Source organism: Alligator mississippiensis, chromosome 1 (assembly GCF_030867095.1).
Source record: "Alligator mississippiensis isolate rAllMis1 chromosome 1, rAllMis1, whole genome shotgun sequence".
NCBI classification, from domain to species: Eukaryota; Metazoa; Chordata; order Crocodylia; family Alligatoridae; genus Alligator; species Alligator mississippiensis.
In genome coordinates, this window is record NC_081824.1 from 408,911,296 (window position 1) to 408,935,901 (window position 24,606).

The window sequence follows — 24,606 nt, forward strand, 5'->3', positions numbered from 1 at the left end:
CCCTTATGAGAAATGAACCATGGAAACTTGATTTGCTAGTAAGCGACAGAAGAGTAAACCTGTGCTCCTAGCTATTTCTCTCTCTGTGTTTAATTAATAAATAACTATATAAATTATTTTGAGGATTCCCACTAAGCTCAAAGAAGTTGCTCACCTGAGTAAAGGAAAACACATGCATTTGGAGGTGCAGGGTCCAGCATTACACTTGCCTTTCTCATTGACAGACAAATATAGTAATGCCATTATTTGCAGGTGCTTATGACTCTGTTTATCATTTGCTGTTGTGCTTCTTTCTGTTCTCAGAAACATGGTTATTCTTTAGTGGCTGTTGCTGTAGTTACTTCTTTAATTCAGAACTCATCCTGTGACAGTAAGCATAAGAAAAGAGAATGGTTTGAATTAGTTTTGGTTAGCGGTGAACATTTCCACTCTGTGTACATACTTTAACTTTTAGAGCATTTAGATTTTAACAACAATCTCTTGGCAGTGTCAGAGTACTCAGAGACATCTTTATAACTGCCATAGGTTGTGGATAATGAACAAAGAGGGTGTTTATGTACCGCCTTTAGAGAAGTACACGATCTGAGCATGTATAGTTTTTTATTTGGTATTTGTTTTCCCAATAACTTCGTTAAAGTTCCCAAAGGATTTTTGTGTAGCTAAATATGATGTTTCTGCAGAAAATAATACTTGTAGTAGATTCACCTCTACTTGTACACCAGGAAGAAAAGTTGGCTTTTGGGAGGCTGGGTGAAAGGATTTATTGTGAAGAACAGCAGCAGCCAACCTGCAGCATGTATGAACAAGTGGCAAGGGCAGCCTCTGTGTGTGGCACACAGCAGGCCAGGAACGGGACAGGTAGCACAGTGGCAGACAGAACAGGAAGCAGAAAGCAGATTGGACAGGGAGTATGGGGCAGGAAGTAGAAAGCTGAGCAGCAGATCGGGCAGGGAAAGGGGATCAGCATAGCACTTGGGGGTGGTGCGTGGTTAATTTGTGGCATGCTTGCCAAAAGACTACCCTCCCACCCCTGCTGCTGTAGAAATATGTTTCGACAATTGTCAGTAGAAGCTGCACCAGAAATTTGCTGAATCAAGTGTATTCAGCACTGTATTCCCCCACTGCCTTGGATCCATTCCCTCTCCACCCACACCGCCCATTTTAGGAGCTGCTGTGGTTAGCTAGATAGGACAAGTTCATGGACACTTTGTGCTCTCATAATTGCCTCCAAAGATTTCATTTTGTTCTGTTTCTAGGAAATATTATCAAGCCTTCTTAGTACACTTAGTACAGTATTATTTTAGGGCCAGATTCAGAAAGGTATTATGGTACCTAAATTCCCATTGAATGCAATTTCAAAATCATTGATAGTAAGTTCAGGGGAAATTGAAGTGCCTAAATACCATTTTGAACCTGGCCCTCTTAGTATGTGCCAAAAATCAGCAATGAAGGAGTCAGATATGCCCAGCCCAGTGCACACTAGAGTCAAAGGATTGAATACCCCCCGCATTAGGAGGTATTTTGAACTAAGATGGCTGTTCATAGATTCATAGATGTTAGGGTCGGAAGGGACCTCAATAGATCATCGAGTCCGACCCCCTGTTGGAGTTACCCGCATTATTAACCACAAGTATATATTGTAAAGGGAGTAGTGTTTTAATGACTGCTTTGGTTTTATAAGTAGAGATTCATTCTAAGAATATTTCCTCTTTGTTTTCTATTGTTTTCCAAGCTAAAGTGTTTCCTTTTATTACCTAAGGAGTGAAAAGTTATACCAGAAAGTCAGGGCATTGTTGATTGACATCCTTCAACCACAGCAACAGAAACACTTGCAAATGCCCCCCTCAGTGCCCCCATGGACTGGAGGACAGATAAGGCTGCCGAGACAAGTGGCTGCATAACTTATTACTTAACAGTGATTGTTTACTTGGTTTGTTTTTTAAAACAAAATTTTGATAGGTCCCCTGCATCAACACCCGCAGTGGCAAAGCTTTCGGGAAGCGGGCTGACCATTGCTTAAGTGGTTTGAGAAACAGCTCACATCTCAACAAGTTGAACAAATAAACATATGTGTAGTTTACCTCCCCAGCAGCTTTTCATCGGGCCCCCTGCAGCTGGTGAGGGAGTCAGTGTTTAATAGCAGTGTAGCAACTACTCTTATACTTCCTGCTCTGCCTGAATCTCACCATGTGTGATTTTCCACATGATGAGAGGAGGAGAGACAACAGACTGGGTTTAACCTGATAATCTGTGGTCACTTCAGACATTCCATGAGTGCCTGAAAAAGAACTGCAAGGCTTGCGGAGGAGGCACGAACAGTTACAGCTCAGAAACACCTACAAACTTCTTGCTTCCCTGTGGAAAGATAGAGATATTTCATGTTTTAGAAACCTTTGTTTGGAAAGGAAGAGAAGCCTGTATTAGGGCAAGCAAAAGAAACCTAATCTTCTACTTAAAGACCGAATCCAACTCCTAATAATGTCTGTAGAAGATTCCCAGACATCTTATTTCAAGTATGATCAAGCTCTAAACCAGGTGTGTCCAACATACAGTCCATGGGTGGATCTGGCCCACAGAGATGGGCCATCTGGTCCACAGACTTTGCCTTGACCCTTGATACAATGGGGGACCTTCCTGCAGTGACAGCCAAGTGCCTGGCTGAGAGCCACATTGCTGGAGTCTCAGTAGCATCGCAGTAGCCAAGTGTCTTGGATGGCGGGCTTTTTCATACCAGGACCCCAACAGGCTGGAGCGGCACATATCCTGGTGCATATATATGGTGCAGTCCTGAACTGGCCAAAATGAGCACTATGTTGTGCGGGCCGGGCCCCGATCCCACCGCCAAGTGCGAGTTGGGGAGGGGCGATCCGGGCCCGTCTTTGCGCACGCGGGCTGTGGCCAGCAGCCCGGGCACGTGGGGTCGGAGAAAACCGGTGGCGAGCTAGAATTAGTCACAAACGCGTAGTGGTTGATTAAAAGATTATTTACTTACACCCAAAGATGGTAGTGGTGTAGGCTGGACAGCTTTCCAGGTGCAGCTCCGCTTAAATCCTCGTTGGAGGACTACGACAAATTCTTTCCCACGGAGTTGTTTAGGTTCCGCGGGTTCGGCAATTCTTTCCCACAGAGTTGTCGAAGCTCTGTGGTCCGTCCGGTTCCCAGGCCCCGGAGTTGTTAAGACTCCATGGGTTCGAAAATTGGGTTTACAGGAAAGGGATACGTCTAGGATTGCGCTCGGCGATGGGGAGAGGCTAGAGGCAGTTCGTTCTTTTGTTCCCCCCTCCAGAGTTGTTAAAGCTCCATGGGTTCGGTTGTTAAGCCTCTATTGCCTGCTTAAGAGAGGCGCGTCGGGTCCGCAAGGGTCCACATTGCTTAGAGATCTTCACACAGCATGAAGTCTCCTCCTCCTGGCGAGTTCTGTATCTCTCCAGTTTTCCTCTCTCTCCGGCTTGGGCGGAAGCTACCCAAGTCTTTTGTACGGCTAGCAAGCCACTAGCTAGCCGCCACGTATGCCTACATTTAGAACCGGCCAATAATGTGGTGCGAATGTAAATACAAAACGGCGGGAAAGCCTTTTGCACCCAGAGCTCCCCTCCACAGCAGAGGACTCCACCATGCAAAGAAACTATAATTTGGCGGGAAAAATAATTTAGCGGTGCTGAAGCACACACAAATAAAAACCACAACTTTGGGTTGTGACATATGTGAGCTGGATCTGGCATGTGGGGACATCAGCCCCGGGCCATGGACCAGCTGATGTCACCCCTGACCTAAATGAGCGAAAACAGGGTGAGCTAATCAACAAAAACTCTTCATGATCGGTTTTACCTGTTCTGTTTTTGGAGTGATGCAGTGGGGATTATACCAGCTGCTCTACCAGTAAATGGCCCAAAACATGCTCAGTTCTGCCAGCCCATTTTCAGGTGTCACACCTGTCCCAAGGGCTAATATTTTGGTCAAACAAATGTCAAGAACCAATATGGTCCCATTTTTCTTTGTTACTGCTACAAATATGTTAGTGTCATTGTTTTAAGGTAAACTTAGAGTTGTAAAGTACAGAAAAATTAACTTAAATTCAGTGTTCACAACAGATTTACAAACTAATAATTGAAGAGTGGACATTAATAGATGACAATCAATGTACTTATGCACTAGGATAGGTGACTTGAAATTTTTTCAGGGTTATAGTTTCTATTTCAAAATTCATAGTTTGTGGCCCAAAGCTTAACTCCTTCAGAGTCCAGGTGCAGCCAGAAAGAAGAAGAGTTGTGCTGTGAATATGTAGTACATTACTGTTAAATATACAGCTTGGGATGAGAAGCCAATAATTATCCAGAGAAAAAATATTCATATTTAAGGGCTGAAAATTAGGCACTTAGTAAAATCCTGTTCCTACAACTGGTGCCACATGAATGGATCCTTTTAGTACCAGGGTATAAAAGAAGTTTATACATAGTTCTCATTCATAGATTCATAGATGTTAGGGGCTGGAAGGGACCTCATGAGATCATCGGGTCCAGCTCCCCTGCTCTTGGGCCCAGAGGACCCCAGCAAGGTGTGTGCCAAGACTTTTTTAAAGATCTCCAGGGTAGGTGGTTGTACCACCTCTGGGGGGAACTCTGTTCCAGAACCTAGGCACTCAAATTGTAAAGAAGTTTCTCCTTATGTCCAATCTGAAGCAATCCTTAAGCAGTTTGTGTCCATTGTTTCTTGTCTTCCCCTGGGGTGCCTTAGTGAACAGATGCCATACACACAGTGGTGTACTGACTGGGTTGGGGTATTGGTAGGGGGCCATGGCCTTTGGGCACCAGCCCGGAGGGCATGCCTAGTGCTGTAGCAAGGGGACGCTGACGCTTCTCTTGCTGCTGCCACCAACTTTGCGTCCGGCCTCTCGCCACCCGCCCCAACCCTGCCACAGGCTGCTGCAGGAAGGGGGAGGGGTGAGCACACTGAGATACCCATGTACTCCCAGCCAGGATTGCTCATGGATCACTAAACCTTAGAGGGAACACTGGAAGCAGGGGAGCATAAAAACAAGCAAATGCTGTGACCCATTGCTGCTAAGATGGCTGCCATTTCCCTTCTGCAAGCAGAAGGGGTAGAATTTAGTGTTAGCCCTCTCATAGCCTGAACACTTTAAATTGGCTCAGAGCAGGTGAGCTGCTGCATGCAGTGTATGCTGTTTTGATGAGGCTCATGGTGTCTCAGCAGCAGTAGCAACAGCAAAAGCAACTGTTTATTATTTATAGGAAGTATTTACAGTAAAGAAGTAATAAACTTGCTACTGCCTTCCTAAGGGTCTAGGGCAGGGGCGGGCAATTATTTTAGGTGAAGGGCCACTTACTGAGTTTTGGTAAGCCATTGAGGGCTGCATGACAGGCAGCCAGGGGCAGATAAATATTAATTTTCTAAATTTTTAGGGGCTCTGCGGGCTGGATAGAATGGCCTGGTGGGCCACATCTGGCCCGTGAGCCGCATTTTGCCTGCCCTTGGTCTAGGGCCCAGCTTTGTTGCTATCCTGCCACAACAGGACATTCTTGATGCCTCACACAGACTGTGTCCTGGAACGCCACATTTCCTTGACACTCTGGCTAGGTACAGAAGTTACATTCAGTGAGTTGTAGGCATGCAAAAAGCGCTTTACAGCTGTAACGAAACAAATGGTCAGGGAACACAGAATACTGTAAAAATGGTGGATCCAACACTAAGATGATCTGGGATGGATGTGGTATCAGACTTCAGTGGTATAGTTTAGAGCACTGTAATGAACATCTGTACTGGATCCCATCGTGACCTGCATTATGTTGCATTCCATTGGCAACCCATGGGGCTTTGCGGTACCCCCCTCAACCTCCTCCCCCCCAAGCTTGTGTGATCTGACTGTGTGTAGAGCTGACCCCACCCCAGGCTGTCACTAACAACAGTCAGAGAAGTTCCTGTTTTCAAACCCTGCCCCCCTCCCTCTACCCCTTGTTTCCTTTGGCCAGCTGTGAGCCACTGCCTGGTATTATGGCTCAATGTGCAGATTCTATTTATCCCATCTGGGCTTTTTGTAAAGACTGAAGCTTTCATTTAAGTGCTGTGCTGGCTGTGGACCCTGCATTCACTCAGGGGGCTGTCCAAGATGATCATCTCATACAGTGTTGTTTTGAAGCATCCATATCCAGATCTCGGTCTGTTCCACTTGACCCACACTTCTCTGCCAACATTGTGCCCAATGGGAGACTCATTTAGTATTGGTATTGAAGCTGTAGGAATAGATTTCAGACTGAACCCCAATGGAGAGCAGGCACTATGCTCCTAGGGTCCCTGATTTTGTCATTGGGAACACCATCACTCCTCGAATCCTGATCGGGGGCTCAGCTATCCCCTCCTGCTCTGGCTCATGAGGCCCTATGGGAAGCAGCTGGATCACCAGAAGGAGCACTTCAACTATGGATCCCAGGAGTGTAGTGCCGCTCTTCATTACCCCAGGGAATGGGGAGTTTGTCAAGAGGTGGACATCATCCTCACTGGCTGCATGAAAGTCAGTGGCCCAGTTCTTCCCTGGATACCTGGGTTTCTGTGTGTATGTATGCCTGCATGTATGTGTCTAGGACACCTGGGTTCTATGTATGTATGTGTGTATGGGGTGTGCACACATACTCACACACGGAGCCCAGGTGTCCTGGACACATGCGCACACACTCACACACACAGAACCCAGGCATCTGCGACATGTGCACACCCTCCCTCTCCCCCCCCCCACATGCAAATAACACACACACAGAACCCAGGTGTCTGGGACACACATGCACACACACTTGGCAGGTGTAAGGCAGACTGAGTGGGCATGTGGGTTGCTCATATCCATGAGAGTGCATGCCATGACAAGCTGCTGCTGCATCAGGTCCAGGTGGGCAGTCAGTCTTTTTTTCTACATTCTGCCTTCCAAAACCAAGGTGTAAAATTTATTTGGGGGCCCATGGTATAAAAGAAAATACAGTATATTTTTACTATATTCAAACTTAGACAGTAGTTATAGAAATAACATATGTCCAGGTGATCTCCATCTTGAAACACAATATGAACATTTTTGTCAGAGTGTCGGTCAGTTGTTAAGTTTAAATGTTGATTACCAGGGGAAGGTGGAATTATGTTATAATCAAACACACATGCACAAAAAATAATGGAACTCCTCTAATTTATGCCATATTGCAATGACTGCAAAGGTTGATTCTAGTAGTTGTGGCCCCTTAGCTATATGGTCTTTTTTTCAGCCATTTGCCATACGCAAAGAAGTGGAGAGGAAGGAAAACTGGTGTTTTATCCCTTGAGAAATAAAACCAGGCCCAAGGCATCAGGAAATTTTCCCATTCCCCATTCGTATTTACCTGGGTGTTTGCAAAGGGTCTATAATAGACCTCAGAATCAGACCATGTGCATTTAAACTTAAGAACCTTAAGGGTGCGCCCACATATGCAAGCACATGCTCTTGCAGCAGCTCAAACAGAAGCGGTGCAAATTTGAGCTGGGGCTTTTTGCCTCAGCGCACATGCTCAGATATGCACTTTGTTGTGGAGCAAATTGTGCCACTTGGGGCAAAATAACCCTGCCTGGCTCCTCCTGGATCTTCAGCCAAGGAGAGCTAGAGCCCGGGGCCAGCACCTGTGCTGTCCCCAGCAGTATAAAAAGCTGCCCTGTCCTGGCCCCAGCAGTATAAAAAGCCGCCCTGGCAAGCAGCTCAGGGCTACTAGCTCTCAGGAGCTTCTGGAGCCCAGCCAATTGGTACCTGGGGACAATACCCCTTGTGCCAGCTGGACTGCTGAAGCAGCCCTGAGAGTTCCCTGCACCCTCTACCCACTGCAGCAGTCTGGCAGTGGGGGCTGCTGCCTGGCTGTGACCAGCTGTGCACCTGCCAGACTTGGATGGGGACTGCAGAGCCAGTAAAGGCATCTGCCCCTCTGGGCCAGCTGCCAGTGGACTGTGGTTGCAAGGTTAGCCTTTGTGCAGCACTACTGCCATTTGTGCCCCCTGCCCGGCCATCTGGGCAGCTATCACCCGAAAGATGTTCCAGGTGTGGTGGCCTGCTTTGAACTGTCAAACCATGTCCTCTTGGCCCCATTTGTCCAGGAGGTCAGCCACAGCCAGATGGGTCCAAGGTGCCAGCTCTGAGCAAGCAAGGTCCTTCCACTGGCCTCCCTAGCAGGAATTCTGGTGTTAACTGTTGGAAAACTGAAAAATCCCTGATAAAAAAAATCCCAAAATCAGTCTCTAAAATACCTCCCAATCCATTTTCCTCTACAAGTAAAACAAAAGACCATTATAAAGAGAGAGAGCGAGCGAGACAGAGACAGTGATCAGTTGGACAATGTTTTATTGATGTATCTACAGTGTTAAAGCAAGTCTCTTATCATAATAATAAAATGAACCTTAAATACAGGTTTAATGAACTCATGAATACTTATTTTGCTGCCCTCCCACAGGTCGATGGCCCCCACACAAGGAGTTGGTCCCTCACACAAGGGCTACCACCCCCCCCAACAGGGGATTGAGCCCCTACACAAGGGGTTCAGCCCCCACACAAGGGCTACACCCCCCCAATAGGGAGTTCATCCCCCAAAAGGGGATTCAGCCCCCCCAAAATGGGATTCAGCCCCGCAAAAGGGGGTTTGGCACTCTCACAAGGGGTACAGTCTGCCAACAGTGGATTCATACCCCACACAAGGGGTACGGCCCCCCAATGGGGGCCAAATGGCCCCTGCAGGGGCTACCATCCCCCCCTTCAAGGCTCACATGCTCCACCCCAGCCGCCTGATTGTGGGGGTCAGGGGCCTCAGGGGGGCTGGCAGAGGGAGGGGCTGGCCCTGCAGGGGTCGGGGGCCTCAGGGGGGCTGGCAGAGGGGCCAGCCCCAGCAGGGGGAGGGGCCTCGGGGGGGCTGGTGGGGGGAGGGGCCAGCCCCAACAGGGGTTGAGGAGCTCAGGGGGGCTGGCGGGGGGAGGGGGGCTGGGGGAGTGGGCAGGGCCATTGGGGGTCCCCCCCCACAGTCCCTTCCCCTCTCCTTCAGCCCCCACAACCCCTTACTTACCAGCACTGGAGCCCTGGTGCTGAAACACACGGCTGTGACAAGAGGAGATTGAACATCTTCAGAATTTTCTTTGCTTTGTCCGGGTACTTTTCAGTGTCAAGAAGCTGTTGGCAGAAGGCATCCATGTTTAGACTGGTGCAGTTTTTCTGGGAGGTATTGTGCCCTCGTTTACAGAACTTTCACAATTTTTTCTGTTTTATGCCTTATTTATTTGTTGTTCTGTCAGCCCACCATTGCAGCAGCACATTTAAAATAGCCACTTCTCAAGTATGAAAGAAGTCCCTTCTTAGTATTCTCTGGTTACTTACAATTTAATAAATCAAGAGTAAAGCAGAGTTCGTAGCTGTTTTCCTCTGCCTGTTATCTTCAAGGTCCTGATACTGTTAACACACAACTCCATAAACATGCCTGATAAATGGTAAGAGACAGGTGATATCCTCATGCCTAGTGGTATTCAATTATGTTACTTTCCCAGACTTCGGGCTATGCACAGACATACAACATTTGGGCAGTAAATCTTTGGAGGGTATATTTATAAGTTCAAATCAAGTTTATAAAATATCTGGATGAACCTAACTGTAAGAAAAACTTATTTTGTAAAACTGTAATTGAATTAATGATTTTAATATGTGTTTTAATATTTACCCAAGTTGTTAGCAGCATAAAGTAAAGCCAAGCCCAATTTGCATGTCATTTAGTTATAGGGCAATACAAGTGTTATCTGCATAAATGAGTATGTTAACTATACCTAAGGTGCTTGGGGCTAGAAATCATCCTACTGCTAACCTAACCACTGCTGTAGTTGACTGTGGTGAGGGTGAAGTAGCTTAGTGCAAGAAGGTAAGTGAGACTCAGGCAAAGAGTGATACCTTGTAAACATTGTAAGTTAGGGCCTTATATACTGATTCAGTCATTCTTTAATTCTGCTTAGGAAAGGAAAAAAAAGAAATTATCCAGAATTTTTCTTTACAGGGGGAAGGATTCAGTTTGGGTCCTGTTTGCTACTGATCCTCCTATGAATGAACTGTTATCTGTAGAGGCTACTTTTATACAGCCTGTGATTTCTATGGGTGCTTACAGATGTTTTGAGGTTGTGCTCTACTCATGGCATTTTATACAAGGCACTGTGAATTAGAGCCCCCACCTCCCCTGGTCCAACAGATGTTTACCTGTGGGTCAGGGGGACGGGGGTGGAAATCGAGCCTGCCTGCACTGGCCCTGGCTAGCAGGTGGGGGTGCTCCAGCAGTCTCCAAGGCTGCTGAACCACCCCTCTACCCAGCTGTGCTGACCCCCCCAGCTCTGGGGCTGTCAGCAGGGGAGGGAGGAGGAAGGGAGCAGCATGGAGCTACCTGCCAACTGGGCTTTGCCTGGCTGGAGCTGGGGAGTGGGGGCAGGGTGGAGTGCAGTGCCCTTGCCTTATGGGCCTCCTGGCTGGGATACTGGGGGGAGACGGGCTGGGGCCATGAGGCAAGGGGGTTTCATTCCACCTCCTTCCCCTTCTGCCGCTCTCAAGAGGCCTGACCAGAGCTGTGGGGGGAGGGGGCAGTGGGGTGGAACAGATCCCCCTGCCTCAAAGGCCTGGCCTAGGTCCCCCCAGTGTCCCTGCTGGGTAGCTGGGGTGAGCCTGAGAGGCCAGGGGGCTCCATTCTGGCCTGCTCCAGCTCCAGCTCCATCTCCAGCAAGGCAAAGCCCAGCCAGCAGCTCCATGCTGCTCCTTTCCCTGTTCCTCCCTCACTGACAGCCCCAGGGGCAGCCCAGCCCCACCCCTGCATGAAAAATTAACCCTCAAGGGCACACAAGTTCTCTAAAGCACTCTGCTTTGGCGCACCTTTATCTAGTACCTGTTTAGACGAGAGTTATTTTTTTGCACAACTGGGCATTTTAAAAGTGCTCTGCAGCTGCACACGTGCCCAATCTAGCAAAAAATGTAACTTGTCTAAGCTCTGGATGAGGAGCTGTAGCCCTACATTGACCAGAGATTTATTCTGTGTTAATCTGAAAACAGGCAGAAGGTAGGACAGGGTGGCACCGTAGAGACTCACTGGTTCAGAGAAGCATGAGCTTTTCTAGGTAATACCTACTTTGCCAAATGCTAGGAATGGACTACACAGACTGGTTGGGCATAATCATATCAGGTTTCAGTATCCATTTGATTTACTTTAAAATGTACACAGTTATATAGAATACATATTTTTAAATGTATATATTTCGACTGAATCACACTTCACATCTTGCTTGCTTATATCCTGAATCTGCTTGTGTATAATCTAATCTCTAAACATGTCAGCAGTATCTTTGTCTTCAATAGGGCCTCTGATATGTTTAAATTTGTACATGAAAATAAACATTAATAGGACCAGGACCTTAGCTTTTAAGCTTTTCAGTATATGATTTTAAGTTATGCTTGTATAGTGCTTATCACAATGGGGTTCCTGGGCACTAATTTAACAGAGATAGTAATAATAACCCTAACAAAACATCTCTATACTGCATATATACTAGTTACTAGAGAATGATTATAAATGGCTACTACTACTGCTAAATGGGCCGTTCCAAAGGTTAGTGAACTCAATAGAAAGCTCAATGATATCATGAACTTCAATTTAGCTTTGGATCTAAGAGCTGCTGCCAATTCAGAGTTGCCTCGGTATTGTTCCATCCTAGTAATTAGAGATGAAAAGTAAAAAATGAAGGGGAAGTTTTCACCCATCTCTTCAGATGACTAGTGTAACTGATGACTCACATGCAGCAGACTGGTATGAAGGCATGGCTATACCACAGGGAACACTGCCTGTTGCAACTCATTAGTCACCAGTGACATGAGCAAAGTTAAGCAGCAAGTTTTTAATACAGTGTCAGAAGCTACAGCTGTTGTCTCATTGTTGGCTTTACTGTTTAACCTATTGTTTCTTTTAGGGCCAAGAAGATCAAAAAGCTGAAAAAAGTTGTTTATAAACATAATTGAATTTATCCCTGTGGAATACCAGGTCATTTCAATTATATTAATCATTTCTTAAATTTGACAGCATGAATCACACAAATGGGACTGGCACCATGCAGTTACAAAATATCACCACATCAAACACTCAGCTAGCGTCAGGGGATAAGAAACCGTGGCATTACATATACAACCCTACAGCATTACTTAACACAGCGGTTCTCTTCCTTTTATCTTGTCTTTAGTGTCTATGTCTTGTTATTCAAACCTGACAGCTTGTTATTCAAACCTGTTTTTATCCATCGTAAGTTTTTGTATTGCCATTCATCCTTGCAGGACTGCAGTGCAAGTCCTGTAGCACTGATGCAGTTGCAGATCTTTGTGTTTTTAAACCATGCATTCAACAGGATGTTCTCAGTGGACAGGGCTCTGTGCAGCCTAAATAGTTTCTTAATGGCTCAACATTTAAAAAACTATTTTGCTATGTTAAAAAGGCTTTTGCAGTATTATATATATTTAGTGTGCTTAATGAGTCTCAGTTAGTTTAGCATTCTGCGTCTCCAGGTAGTGTGGCTGTGTGGGCTCCAAGGGTAATCCTCAGAACTAGAAAGGGCTGGTTATCAGGTCCCTAAGGGGTTTGCTTTATGCAAACCTAGCTTACCAACAACTCTTTGACTCTGAAAGGATTTTTTCTTTTTTCCTTTAGACCAATGGGCAAATTTCTCAGTCTACTTTCATTTCTCTGCCACCTCTAGACTGAAGCCAGCATGGCTAATTCTGACCCCTGGCCGAGAACAGTCAGGAAAGCAGCACTGACCCAATGAGGTTTCCCAAAATGTACAGACCAGATTGTATTCAGGGGCAAAGGGTCCATGCTACAGAAATGTACTAGTACTTATGCCAATGTTCTCGACTCCCCATTGTGCACTCTTTGCTTGTAGTCTTTAAATGTGTCATGTACTCCAAGATGTATTACTTGTTTGTGTTGTGCAATTGTGGCAAAGTGAGGGGCTGGCTGGAAAGCAGCCTTTGGTTAAGTGGCCAGCCCTGTAGCAAAATATTAGTAATATGGAAATACACTGCTCTAAGTGAAATTTGGTTTGCTCATAAATGGAAGGGACCATTCAAATACATTTTAAAAAGGTGGGACATTCAAAAGCAATTATTTAAAAAGTGTAATTAAAGTTTTAAATGGATTTCTTTTTCCATAGTTACAATTTCTTTCCATTTGGTTGTTTGCAATAACAAGAGAGCAGTTGAAGTCCAGGTTCCACTATCTGTGTAAATATTGAAGTCTACATTATTAGTGTAAAAGATATGTTACTAAGGGCCTTTCTACACATGCAGGTAAAGGCATGATAGGATCTAATTGTGATCCACACAACCATGCTTCTTGCTATGCCACACATGCATGGCAGGAAATGAGATTGTGGGATTGTGAATTAGATCCTATTGCACTTTTACTGTTGGTGTGGGGCTAGGTTCCCCAATCCTAGGTTCCCCTGCACTGGCAGCAAGTTGCCATAGTTCTTTTCTCCAGACTAAATATTTCTATCATACTTGCACACTTTCCTTTTGTGTCATATTTTCTAGACTTTTAATATTGGATTATTTCCAATTTATCCATATCCTTTTTGAATCATGATGCCTAAAACTGGACACTGTACTCCACATGAGGGCTCAGCAGTGCTGAACAGAACAGAAGAATTACTTTCCAGGGCTTGCGTATAACACTTCCCAGGGTGCTATTATTATCATTATTTTTTTGCAACACTGTTACAATACTGATAGATCTTCACCTTTTAATTCAATGTAACCTTCAAATCCTTCTATGTAGTACTGAAGTCTAGCCTGTCATTCCCCATATTGCATTTATGTATTTGATTATTCCATCCTACATGCAGTATTTTGCACTTGCTTTTATTCAGTTTCATCTGATTTATTTCAGAATATTTTTCCAATTTATCAAATTTATCAAAGTCATTCTGAAGCCTAGTCCTGTTCTCCAAAGTGTGTAAAATCCTACCCAACTTGATGTCATCCACAAATTTATTTAGCATGCATTCAATTTAATCATCCAAATCATTAGTGAAAACATTGGATAGTAATGGACCCTTAATTGACCTCTGGGCAGTGCTACTTGATACTAGGGCTGTGTGAAACAACACCGTTTTGTTTTGACTTCCGTTTCGCCTTTTCGATGGGACAGTGTTTTGATTCAAGTTTTGTTTAGTTTTGAAAGCACTGTTCCATTTTGTTTAGTCAAAATTGTTTCACTGCTGTTTCGATGTTTCACCCATAGGTTATAATGGGGAAGCACAAAACTGCCTATAACTTTGTCATTTTTTGGCAGATTTGGATGAAACCAGCAGGGATAGTAACACCTTCTGAGGGCATGAAGCTTACCAAGGTTCAAGGAGATAGGTGCAGGTGTTTCTGGGAAACTGCACCTCAAAGTCTTGATGGAAAAGTGCCCTGATGGAAAATACATAAGAGACATCAAGCAACAACTGCGCGCCAGAATGAGCGCACACCAAAAATCTATCAAAGACAAGAACAGAACACCACCTGTTTCCAGTCTCTCAGGCCTGATCCTAAAAATGGAATTTATACAGCTACACAATCAATATCAGAGCAGTCCTTCCCTGCTCTTTCCCCTCTCTCCCCTTACTTTCTGTTTCCCTGCAGGCAAGCCCAGCTTCAGCTTCAAAACTCAAAATGTTTCAAAACTTTCAAAATGTTTTGACTGTCCTTGTTTTGTTTCAAGGCTGTTTTGAAGCCCTTCATTTCATTTTGATTTCATTGTTTTGAGCTCAAAATGAGGCGAAACAGTGTTGAAATGAAACAGCCAGTTGAAATGAGCTTGAAACGAGTCGAAACAGCATCAAAATGAAACAGCTGGTGAAATTTCACACCGCCCTGCTCAATACCTCCTTTGATTAGATAGTCAACATTCTTTGATTAGATGTTGATGACTACTCTTGAGGCATGATTACCCAACTTGTTCTCTATCTGTTTTATAGCAGTTTCATTTAGACCTTAGTTCCTTAACTTGCTTATAAGAATGTGATGGAGAAGGTGTCAGAAGTTTTGCTTTTCTCCCATCCAAGAAGCCCATCACCTTGTCATGGTAGGAAATAATATTGGTTAAGCATGACTTGCTCTTGACAAATCCACGTTAGCTGTTCCTTGTCATTGGGTGCATAGCAATGAATTTTTTGATAACAACCTCCAGTATATTTCTGGATATCAAATGAAAACTATTCTATCAAATTTATGCTTATGTCATGTCATGCACATGTGAAGAAGTAGCTTGTATTGTTAGAATTTGACATCTCTGTGTCACTGAATTTGCCTCCACTGTTGAATGAGAAGCAGCACCTTAAGACAGATTTTTAAAATCTATGTAAGCATTTCTTTTGGATGTCAACTACGGTCCTGCATTTCTTGCCTAGAGATTAGAAAATGTGCTTGACATAAAATTATGCCTTAAATCTTTTCAGAAACGTAAGGTAGTGCAAAGTGCAGCTGCTGTATATTTTTCTGTACATTTATGACAGCCACACTTTAGGATTTCAACTGACTGCTTGCAGGCTTTCTAGTGGAATTTAACCTTGATATTCTTAATGGGTTGGGACTTACTTGGTTGCAAAAGAGACTCTTCCTCTATGTAATACTGCATTACAACTCATGGAAACATTCGAAATGGGGCCCCCTTGATTTAAAAGAGATGTTATTGTCAAAAGTTCATTTTATCATCAGGAACTTAGAGCACACAGACAAGACATTTGAAATGTTTCTAAGTGTAACAGGCTTGGAAACGTTTCAGAAAGTGGCTTTATGAGACACTGGCCATACACAAAGTGGGTGTAGGGTTACAGGGGTCTTGTGGCAACAGCTCTCTGGCCCCCAATCTCCTGCACCTCTCCAGTTTCAGTGGCGGTGGGGATCTAATGACAGTGACTCTGCAGATTCTAATTGCCCCTACCTCTTTGGTTGGTGGCAGAGGTCTGAAGGCATGAGGATTTTGCAACGGCAATATGGTCTGAGGATTTTGCAGCAGCAACCTGGGTCTGGCCTCTGGTCCCCTAGCTTGAGCTCTGGAGAATAGAGATGGAGCTGCATGAGAGAGCACTACTGACAGTCTGCCCTGTTCCCCCCCCCCCCCCTTCTCCTGTGTGTGGGCAGTGGAAAAGCAGAAGACTGTGAAATGTTAGAGGAACCAGGTGTCCCCTGCTGTGCTCCATACATTGGACAGACATCAGTAACCAAGATGTGCTTCTAAATAGTGCCTCATTCAAAAACATGCAGTTTTGGTGTCTTTGTAAAGGGTGTGTAAATCTAGCTGGCTTGCCTTTTGATGCCTTTGAAATGAAAGTGAAATGCTTCAGATGTGAAGACTGTCAATACCCTCTTGGCCCCTTTTTGCTCATCTCAGGATGTGGAACATTAGGAAATATTTATATGTAAATATCCATTTGTAATCTCTTGGATTTTGCAAGTGCATGATGTGCTAAAGTAGCAGTGAATCTTACTAGACTTGACTTTCATCTTTGATTATTTATTTCAGGTGTTGGGAGTGAGGAAAAGCTTTATTCTCTATGCAATTGTATTTTAATGTAGGTCAAAAGTACTTTATGACTTGGATAAGCACTTTTGCCATTTTGTACCATCTTTACAACTGTTCTTCTCTGCCCCAGAGGTGGGATGTGAGGTGATGGGTTTAAACTACAACACAAAGCAAATTTGGAATCTCAGGAAAAGCTTCCTAACTTTAAGAGCAGTAGGACAATGGAGCAAGTTACTTAGGGAAGTGATGAGATTTCCTTCATTGGAGGTTGTCAAGAAAAATAGGATAGGAATATCTCTGAGATGGTCTCAAAATAGCACATCCTTCATCAAAGCAGGGGTTTAGGCTAGATTGGCGTTGTCTGACTTATAAGTCTATGGGGGTCACAGATCCCTCTCAGCCACATACTACATAGGTCACACACCCTGGGACACATTCCACATCGTAGGAGTGCTCCCATGGCACTGCACTGCATGGTCCCCCTGGATTCTCCAGCCATGGACTTAATTTAGCCCAGGGTTGCCAACTGTAAGCAAATGTATTGACTGTCAGTAAAAAAAGTCAGGCTAACAATGGTTGTCAGTAAAGTCTGTAGGAAAGCTAAGCATACAGGGTGCAGACCGAAGTGTAGCTCCCCACTGTAACTGAGAACACTTTGCAAGAAGCATTCTGAGTTACAACAATCTGCAGGAACAAACAGAACAGAAGTTCAGTATTGGTTCCAGGGGGAGGGGAATCTAGCTGCTGACTGGAACCTGTAGCCAGTTTCCCCTAGCAACAGCCCCTCATCTCTCCCAGCCTATCCCTGTTTCAGAAATGGAGGGGAGAAAGGGAGCAGAGGGAGCTTATTCTAGGGGTTCCCCAGCCAGCTCTGGAGGATGGGGTGGGTGAATTGGAGGCCCCCCCCTTAGCGGAGCTCCAATCCATTTGCCTAACCCTCCAGGCTGAGTTCCTCCCCCCCCCCCTCCCCCCGCACAACTGAACTCTCTCTGTTTCTTTTCTACACCCCCTCACCATTCTGAAAACAGCTTGAGGCTGGCAGGCAGTGCAGACAGAAGTTACAGAAGATGGTAACAGAAGATGATCCTATGACCCCAGAAGTTACAGAAGATGGTTACAGAAGATGATCCTATGACCCCAGCTGACTTCCTGCCCTTTGGGCAGGGGGCTGGACTCGATGATCTTCCGAGGTCCCTTCCAGCCCTAATGTCTATGAAATCTATGAAATGGTCTGTTTTAAAACCTCTTCATCTGACCTGCTCATGCAATGAAGAGTCAGATTTTCACCTGATTGGTCATTTTTGAAGCTGTCTGAAGCTGTGCACCTGTGTTTCATCACAGCTGTAGGCTGCTTTCTGTGGACAGATCAGGCAAAATTTGTTACTTCTGTCTGCACCCACACAGTTTAATTGGAGCTCCAATAGACAGAGCCTTACCTGGTGTCCAAGCTTATGCCGCCCTACAGGGAGAGTTCTCTCAGCCATGTGCTTCTGCTGCTGCTGTCTCCCAGACTCCTTGTATTACTGCTTGGTCATAGATAAGTTTTTCTGAGGGTTTGTGCTGGGACAGGGGGAACAGCTGATGGGAGTAAGGCTGGGGGCATTATGGTGCTTGCAGGATGCAATTGGAATATCAAGATGTAGAGGTGAGTAGAGGTCCCTGGTGGGAGGGGGAGCCGCACATGGTAAAACCATCACTGCAGTCAAGCAGTGATAACTGCATACCCAAGAAATTTGTTTTACTGAAACCTTTACTGACAACCAAATTTTTTTACTTTCTTACCATGGTCATGTTAAACCCCTACATTTGAACTCAGCCCTTCAAACCAGGGCCTGGCAGAAGAATTGCATTTACATTATGTAAAACATACATAAGTCAAATTTGTGTTGATAAAATAGTTTGCCTATCAATAAAAAGCTTGCAGATTGTCAGCAAAAAAAAATTCTTGGTAGGTCAAGGGGGAGCCTAGTGGCAACAGTAAGAGAGCAAAGCAGGGAGTAGCACTAAACTGGAAGCCCAGGGGCTGCAGTTTAGCCCCTTGTTGGCTACATGATCCACCAGTTGGACAGTCCTGGACTACATAGCCCTCAAGGCCCCTTTTAACCCTATGATTCTATGATCATAACTAAATAGGTAAAAACCATCTGAGAAGTTACATTGGAATGATAAGTGATACCTGTACAATTGTGGTAATCTTTACGTGTACACACTAATTTATCTTAAATACCCACTTTGTGTTCTAAAGCTATGCAAACTACATATTGTATATTGAAACCCATAGTGCTCCTTCAAGTAACCACAAAAGGAATCCCCAGAGCCATATTCTATTTCATAGTCAAATACTCTCCTGGACTAGAAGCCTAGAAACCAACATATATCCTATATTTTGGATCCCTCTGGGAACAATACTATGCAGCTAATTTATCCATTCTGCTTTTGTGCAAGAGCTCCAGAAGAGGAAAAAGATATATATGTATAAGTAAAAAAAAAAAAATAGAAGAGAGACAGAACAGAGCTCTTAATGTTTTCTGAGCAAGATGTAATCAGTTGCCATAATACTGTATTGTTTGTTTGACATTTTTTTTCATGGTGGTTACTGTTACTTCATCCCTGAAAGGTTTCCAAGAAAAATGAGGGATTGCCCACAAGATAATCACCGTTATGTCTGACTTTCTGTATGTCATATAGTGTGTTACTAAAACTAATTCATATCTGTAGGCAGTATGTGAAGAAAATAAGAAATGAGTAATTATGATTGATTATTCTGTGATCAAATGGTTTCTACAAGGAAATTTTCCATCTGCAGGTGTACAGTAAAAATATTGTTCGAATGGAGAAATATTAGTCATAGTTGTTGTTTAGCAGTGTCGTGCATCACGGATAAGCTTAATGATGTCTAAATTCAGATAAATTTACAATCGCTGTCTCAGAAATGTATTTGCCAACAAGTAGAGATAGTACTGGTGGGCTCGATACAGGAGCACTCTGAATGTAAAGCACCATTTTTTCAATTTAATTTTTGTTTAACATCTGTAAGCAGCCAGAGTCATAGAGAAGTAGAGCTGGAAGAGACCTTGTGTAGTGATCCAGTCCAACCTCCTGCCTAAGGCAGGATCATCCTTATCCAAACCATCCTATACAAATCTATTGTTTAACCTGGTAGCAAAACTACACCCTAAAGGAACCCTAATGTCAACCCTAAAGCAATACCTTAATCTGCCACAGGTAAAGCAGGGGGACAGTGGTGGCCAACGTCTTGCTGCTGCAAAGGTTCTTAAAAAGAGGCTCAAGAGAACCCAGGAAGAGGTCCATGCTCCCTGCTACAGGGGAAGGCAAAAATCACCACAGTCCATGCCAATCTGACCATAGGGTAAAATTCCTTCCTGACCCTAAATATGGTTATTTGTCTGACCCTGAGCAGGGGAACAAGACCCTTTATCCAGGAACCTCCTATTTTCTATGGGACTTTATTCTACAAGTGATCCCATTGGAATAAATTTATGATTACAGTTACAGATCTGAACTTTAGTCGTATAACAAGTTTGAAGGGTGACAATTGAATCTGAAGTCAGTTGGCTGTGATCAGAATGGTCCATGTGAACAATGAAATGAGGCATTCTCCTCTCTGTCCCATCCACATCACAGAGAACAAAATTCCAACTGGCAATGCCCAGTAGAGATAAATGAATGAAAGAGCACTGAGAGTATTCTTACTAGGTCACAGATGGAGTTTGAAGTTCGTAATGTCATTCACCTGTACTTGATTGTTCAGTGAATTGGTAATTAAGGCAATTCTATAAATCTATCTCCTTTATGAAATTTGATGGCTTACATGCATTTGGGCATTTACTTTTTAGATTTTAGCTGTAATTTTTTAATATCCAGGTGAAGAAAAGAATCTATACAGATTTTATATGTGCTTGAAAATTTACTTGTAGTGGTTAACTTTTGTCCAAAGGAGAACATAAATTGTGTTACTTTGCTAAATTAAAGAAGTGTTCAGGAAAAAAGGTAGGCAGGACTTGTTTGGAAAGAGAGCCTTGTGTTTTTTTTTCCCCTGTCTCATGACTTATTATAGAACCCATTGCTCCTACATTGATGGGAAAAGTCAAAACACGTGCTTTCAGCTAACAAAAAAATAACACACAAAACAATGTTATTGCATGTGTAAAACAAAAGGGATTTTTTTTCCATAAGCCATATTCAATGTATTGTAGATTGCCACAAGGCCAGCTTCAGCTTGCTTCTGAACCCACATGGTCAGATAATCCAAACATAGTAGAAATACAATACAACACTGCTCTTTTCCTCCCAAAGCTTTTCATGAAACCACCATACGTCATGCAACAGGATAACAATAGATCATCCTAGCTCAAAAACTCTATCTAGCAAAAACAGAGTGTAAAAGACTTTTGTGTGTCATGACTGGTGAAACTTCACTATACATTTGAAGAGGGATACCTATCTGTGCTAAATATCTGTCATTAGAAGCCACATAAAAACTTTGTGACATTTTATCACTCTGTTAAGGCCATAAAGAAAATGAATAGTTATTGATATTTTGACATATAATAATTGCATATTTAAACACGTTCAACTGCAGCTCTGATCTGAAAAAAAGTCTGTGTAAAAATGGCTTATCTTACTCAACAGTTCTGCTCCCTATGTATATTCAGTCAGTCTGACTGTTAATGTATACAAAGTTTTTAGCATATGAAAGCCCTGCAGAAACAACACAGCCCTAGGAGAGGAAGCTGATTTTTTCTACAGGTAAATCATCCATGGCAATGTTAATTAACTTCTGACTGGATGTCTACCTGGGCAACTTCACTGTTTTCAAACTGTGCTTTCACTTACTCATGGGAAGCCCCCAGAAAGAATGGAGTTGCGTAGGATCAAATGAAGCAAGCCCTTGACCTGTGGAATCTCTATTACTGCCGTCCGTCAACAAACCCCACAGCTCAACTTTCAAATCTTGAAATGGCTTTGCAGAGTTGGCAGTTAGAAAAACCATCTTTTTACTTGTGAACTGAACACATTTTCCACAGAATCACTGAGTCACAGTAAATGTGGAAAACCACTCCCATATGATTTCCCAGAGAAGAGTTGTCATTCAATTCTTACAAGTTCATACAGTGGGAATTTATATACTCCATCTGAACACCTCCAAGTGCTTGACAAATGTTAATGAACAAACATTCAACACTTACCAAATAAGCAATTATTTTGATACTAGACAATTGCCTGTCAAGAATGACGGGGGTGGGGCTGGAGGTAGGGGGGGGCTGGGATGGAGTGCCACCACCTCACGCCCCATGCTGCTGCTGTTCTGCCTCTTGCAGGGAGTGGGCTAGGGGAGCCAAGGGCAGCGCTGCTGGCCTCAGCTCCTCCATCCTCTGTCTGGTCCTCGGCACGGCTTTGGAACCATGGCGGCGCTCCCCATGCTTGGAGCATTCTGATTGGCTGTTTCCGTCAGCCAATCAGAGTGTGAATAAAGTGTTACAGACAGACAGATGTAGGCTTTTATAATAATAAAATTACACTTGAAGAGCTTTACAATATTTTTTGATTCAATGCTCTTAATTGGAAGATCTCCCAGTACTTTAGCAAGAGAAAAACTAGGATTATGGAGGAACCAGGGTAAAGAAATGACTTGCTGATGGTCATATAGTAATTCTGTGACAGAATTATGAACAGAATCTTCTGTCGCTTTGTGATTAAACATGAGAATGTGCTCCATCTAGGTCCTAATAATGTATTTGCACTTTGGTGCATATATGTAATTATGTTGTACGATTCCATCATGAAAAGATGATGCAATTTAATATCAGTGGAGCAGACGTACCAGAAGATACTGACTTTATAAAGATGTTTTGATCTGCTCTTGGATCTCAGATCCTTAGCCTGTCAGGCTGAAACTTGTCCCCCCTCTCAGTTCTGCATCTTTTAGGAGGAGCAAGGCCAGTCTGAATCTGAGACCAACTTCTCATATCTCAGTATAATTTTGTTTCTTTTCTAGTGGTGACAGAGGTGCATTTACAACTGTTTCAGACCTCTACTACCTTTGAACTTCATTTTAAGCAGCATTTCTGCATTATGTAATAGATTTACCTTGGGTTTTTTTGGACCCTGAATCCCCAGTGTGGCTTTTTTGTAGTAGTATCTTCCTTTGAAGCTTTTAGTTGCATGGCTATAAATATGTTTGGCTTGTCTGTGCATCTCTTTCAGTGAACCGAGCTGTTGGTCTGTTAATTTCCTTTTCATGTTGATATACTGGTAACTAGTTTCTAGTTTGGGTACTTCTCTTGCTATGATAGAGGCCATTGTCTGTCTTTATCTTTTCCTTTCTGTATTCTACTGATGTGATATTCAAAACACAGAGTTCTTTGGGACTGTTAGTATCACTCCCTGTACTGAAGTTACTACCCTAGACTCTCTGGACATATTAGAGCACCTCAGATTTCCTGAGACCCCCAAATCAGACTTTGGAATCCTTCAAAGATTTCTGGCTCAAAGCTGTAGCTGAACACAGCATCCAAAGTGAGCCTTTTAATCCGTGCCTGGCAGAAGGAGGTTTTGAAGTTTGGGATATCAGCATAGAATCATCTTTCAAACATCAAGTTAATGTGTCCACTCATTTTAAAGAAGTGACTGGATTTTGAGTTCACGATGTCCCTATAAATTCATTTGCAGAATTGTTGTAGTGTTGCTGAAGCAGTGGTGGTGCAGAGAATATGCGAGAAGAATATCTGTTCTTGTACTAACTGAATAGTTGGAAGAGATGTTAGCAAGTGTTTGGGCACAAAATGCTCTTCTTTAGGTCTGGGAAAATAAAAAAGATACTGCAGTATTGAAAAGCTTCTAGCATTTGCTGTGTAAATGTGAATTTTGGACAGTACAATTAATCTCAATCCTTTCATGAACCCTCAAAATGCAGGAAGAAAGATTCAAATCTGAATTCATAGTCAGTCTTAAAAGGTCATCTTTTAAAATCATATAATACTTTATGTTTAACTTCCTTTCACTCTTTGTGTATCTATATTTAGATACTGAAGGGCTCTCACAGAAAAGTTAAGGTTGTACTTTTAGTTAAGTAGATTTAAGCCATCTGCAAATTTTCTTCTTTAACTTATTTTACTTAGACCTTTGATGTGAAGTTATATGTAAATGCACTTACGAACAAAAACACAAGATGGCAGTGCTGGGTTCATCAGCCTAGCACAGTGGTGCTCAACCTTTCGTCCTGTAGGTCAGATAAAGAGCAGAAAGATGGTATGCATGCAGGATTGGACCCCACATGCCAGGATCAGGCCCCAGGGCTTGGGGCCCTGTGCCACCCTGCCTGCTGGATTCAGGCTTTCAAACCTTTGAAACATTCCAGCATGCTGTCTCTGCCTGGTCCTGCCTATAAGGATTAGGCCCTAGGATGCCCAGTTACACATGCTCTGCCCAGTCCCACATGCTGGAATTGGGCTCTGGGGGCCCCACAGTGCCTCCACCCCATCCCAGGGGTGGCAGGGATTGGGCTCTGAGGCCCCATGCTGGGATTGGACCCTATGCCACCCTGTGCATTCAATCTAGCACAGGTCATGGTCTGTGGGGCTTTCCATGGGCCAGATACATGGCACAGGGGTCAGATCTGACCTATGGGCTTGGGGTTGAGCACCCCTGCCTAGCATAACAGAAGAGCCAATCATAGTCTTCTGCACAGTGAAAATGAGATAGGCAAAATATTAAGAAAATATTTATCCATCGAGCAGTAGGAAGAGTCACTGTAACCCACAGATAATGCCACAATCTAGATAAAAAGCCAAATTCTGATTCATTACCCTGAGAGAGAGAAATCTTTTATTTAGCTAACTTATCTTCATACTGATGAGAAAAAGCAGAACTGATAGTAAAATTTGACCCCATTTCTATTATTTATTTATTTATAATAAATACATTCTCCGTCAGTGGTGGGGATGGAGCTGGCGAGCACCCTTGGATGCTGAGCAGTGTCGGTGGCACAGATGGCACGTGCCCCCCC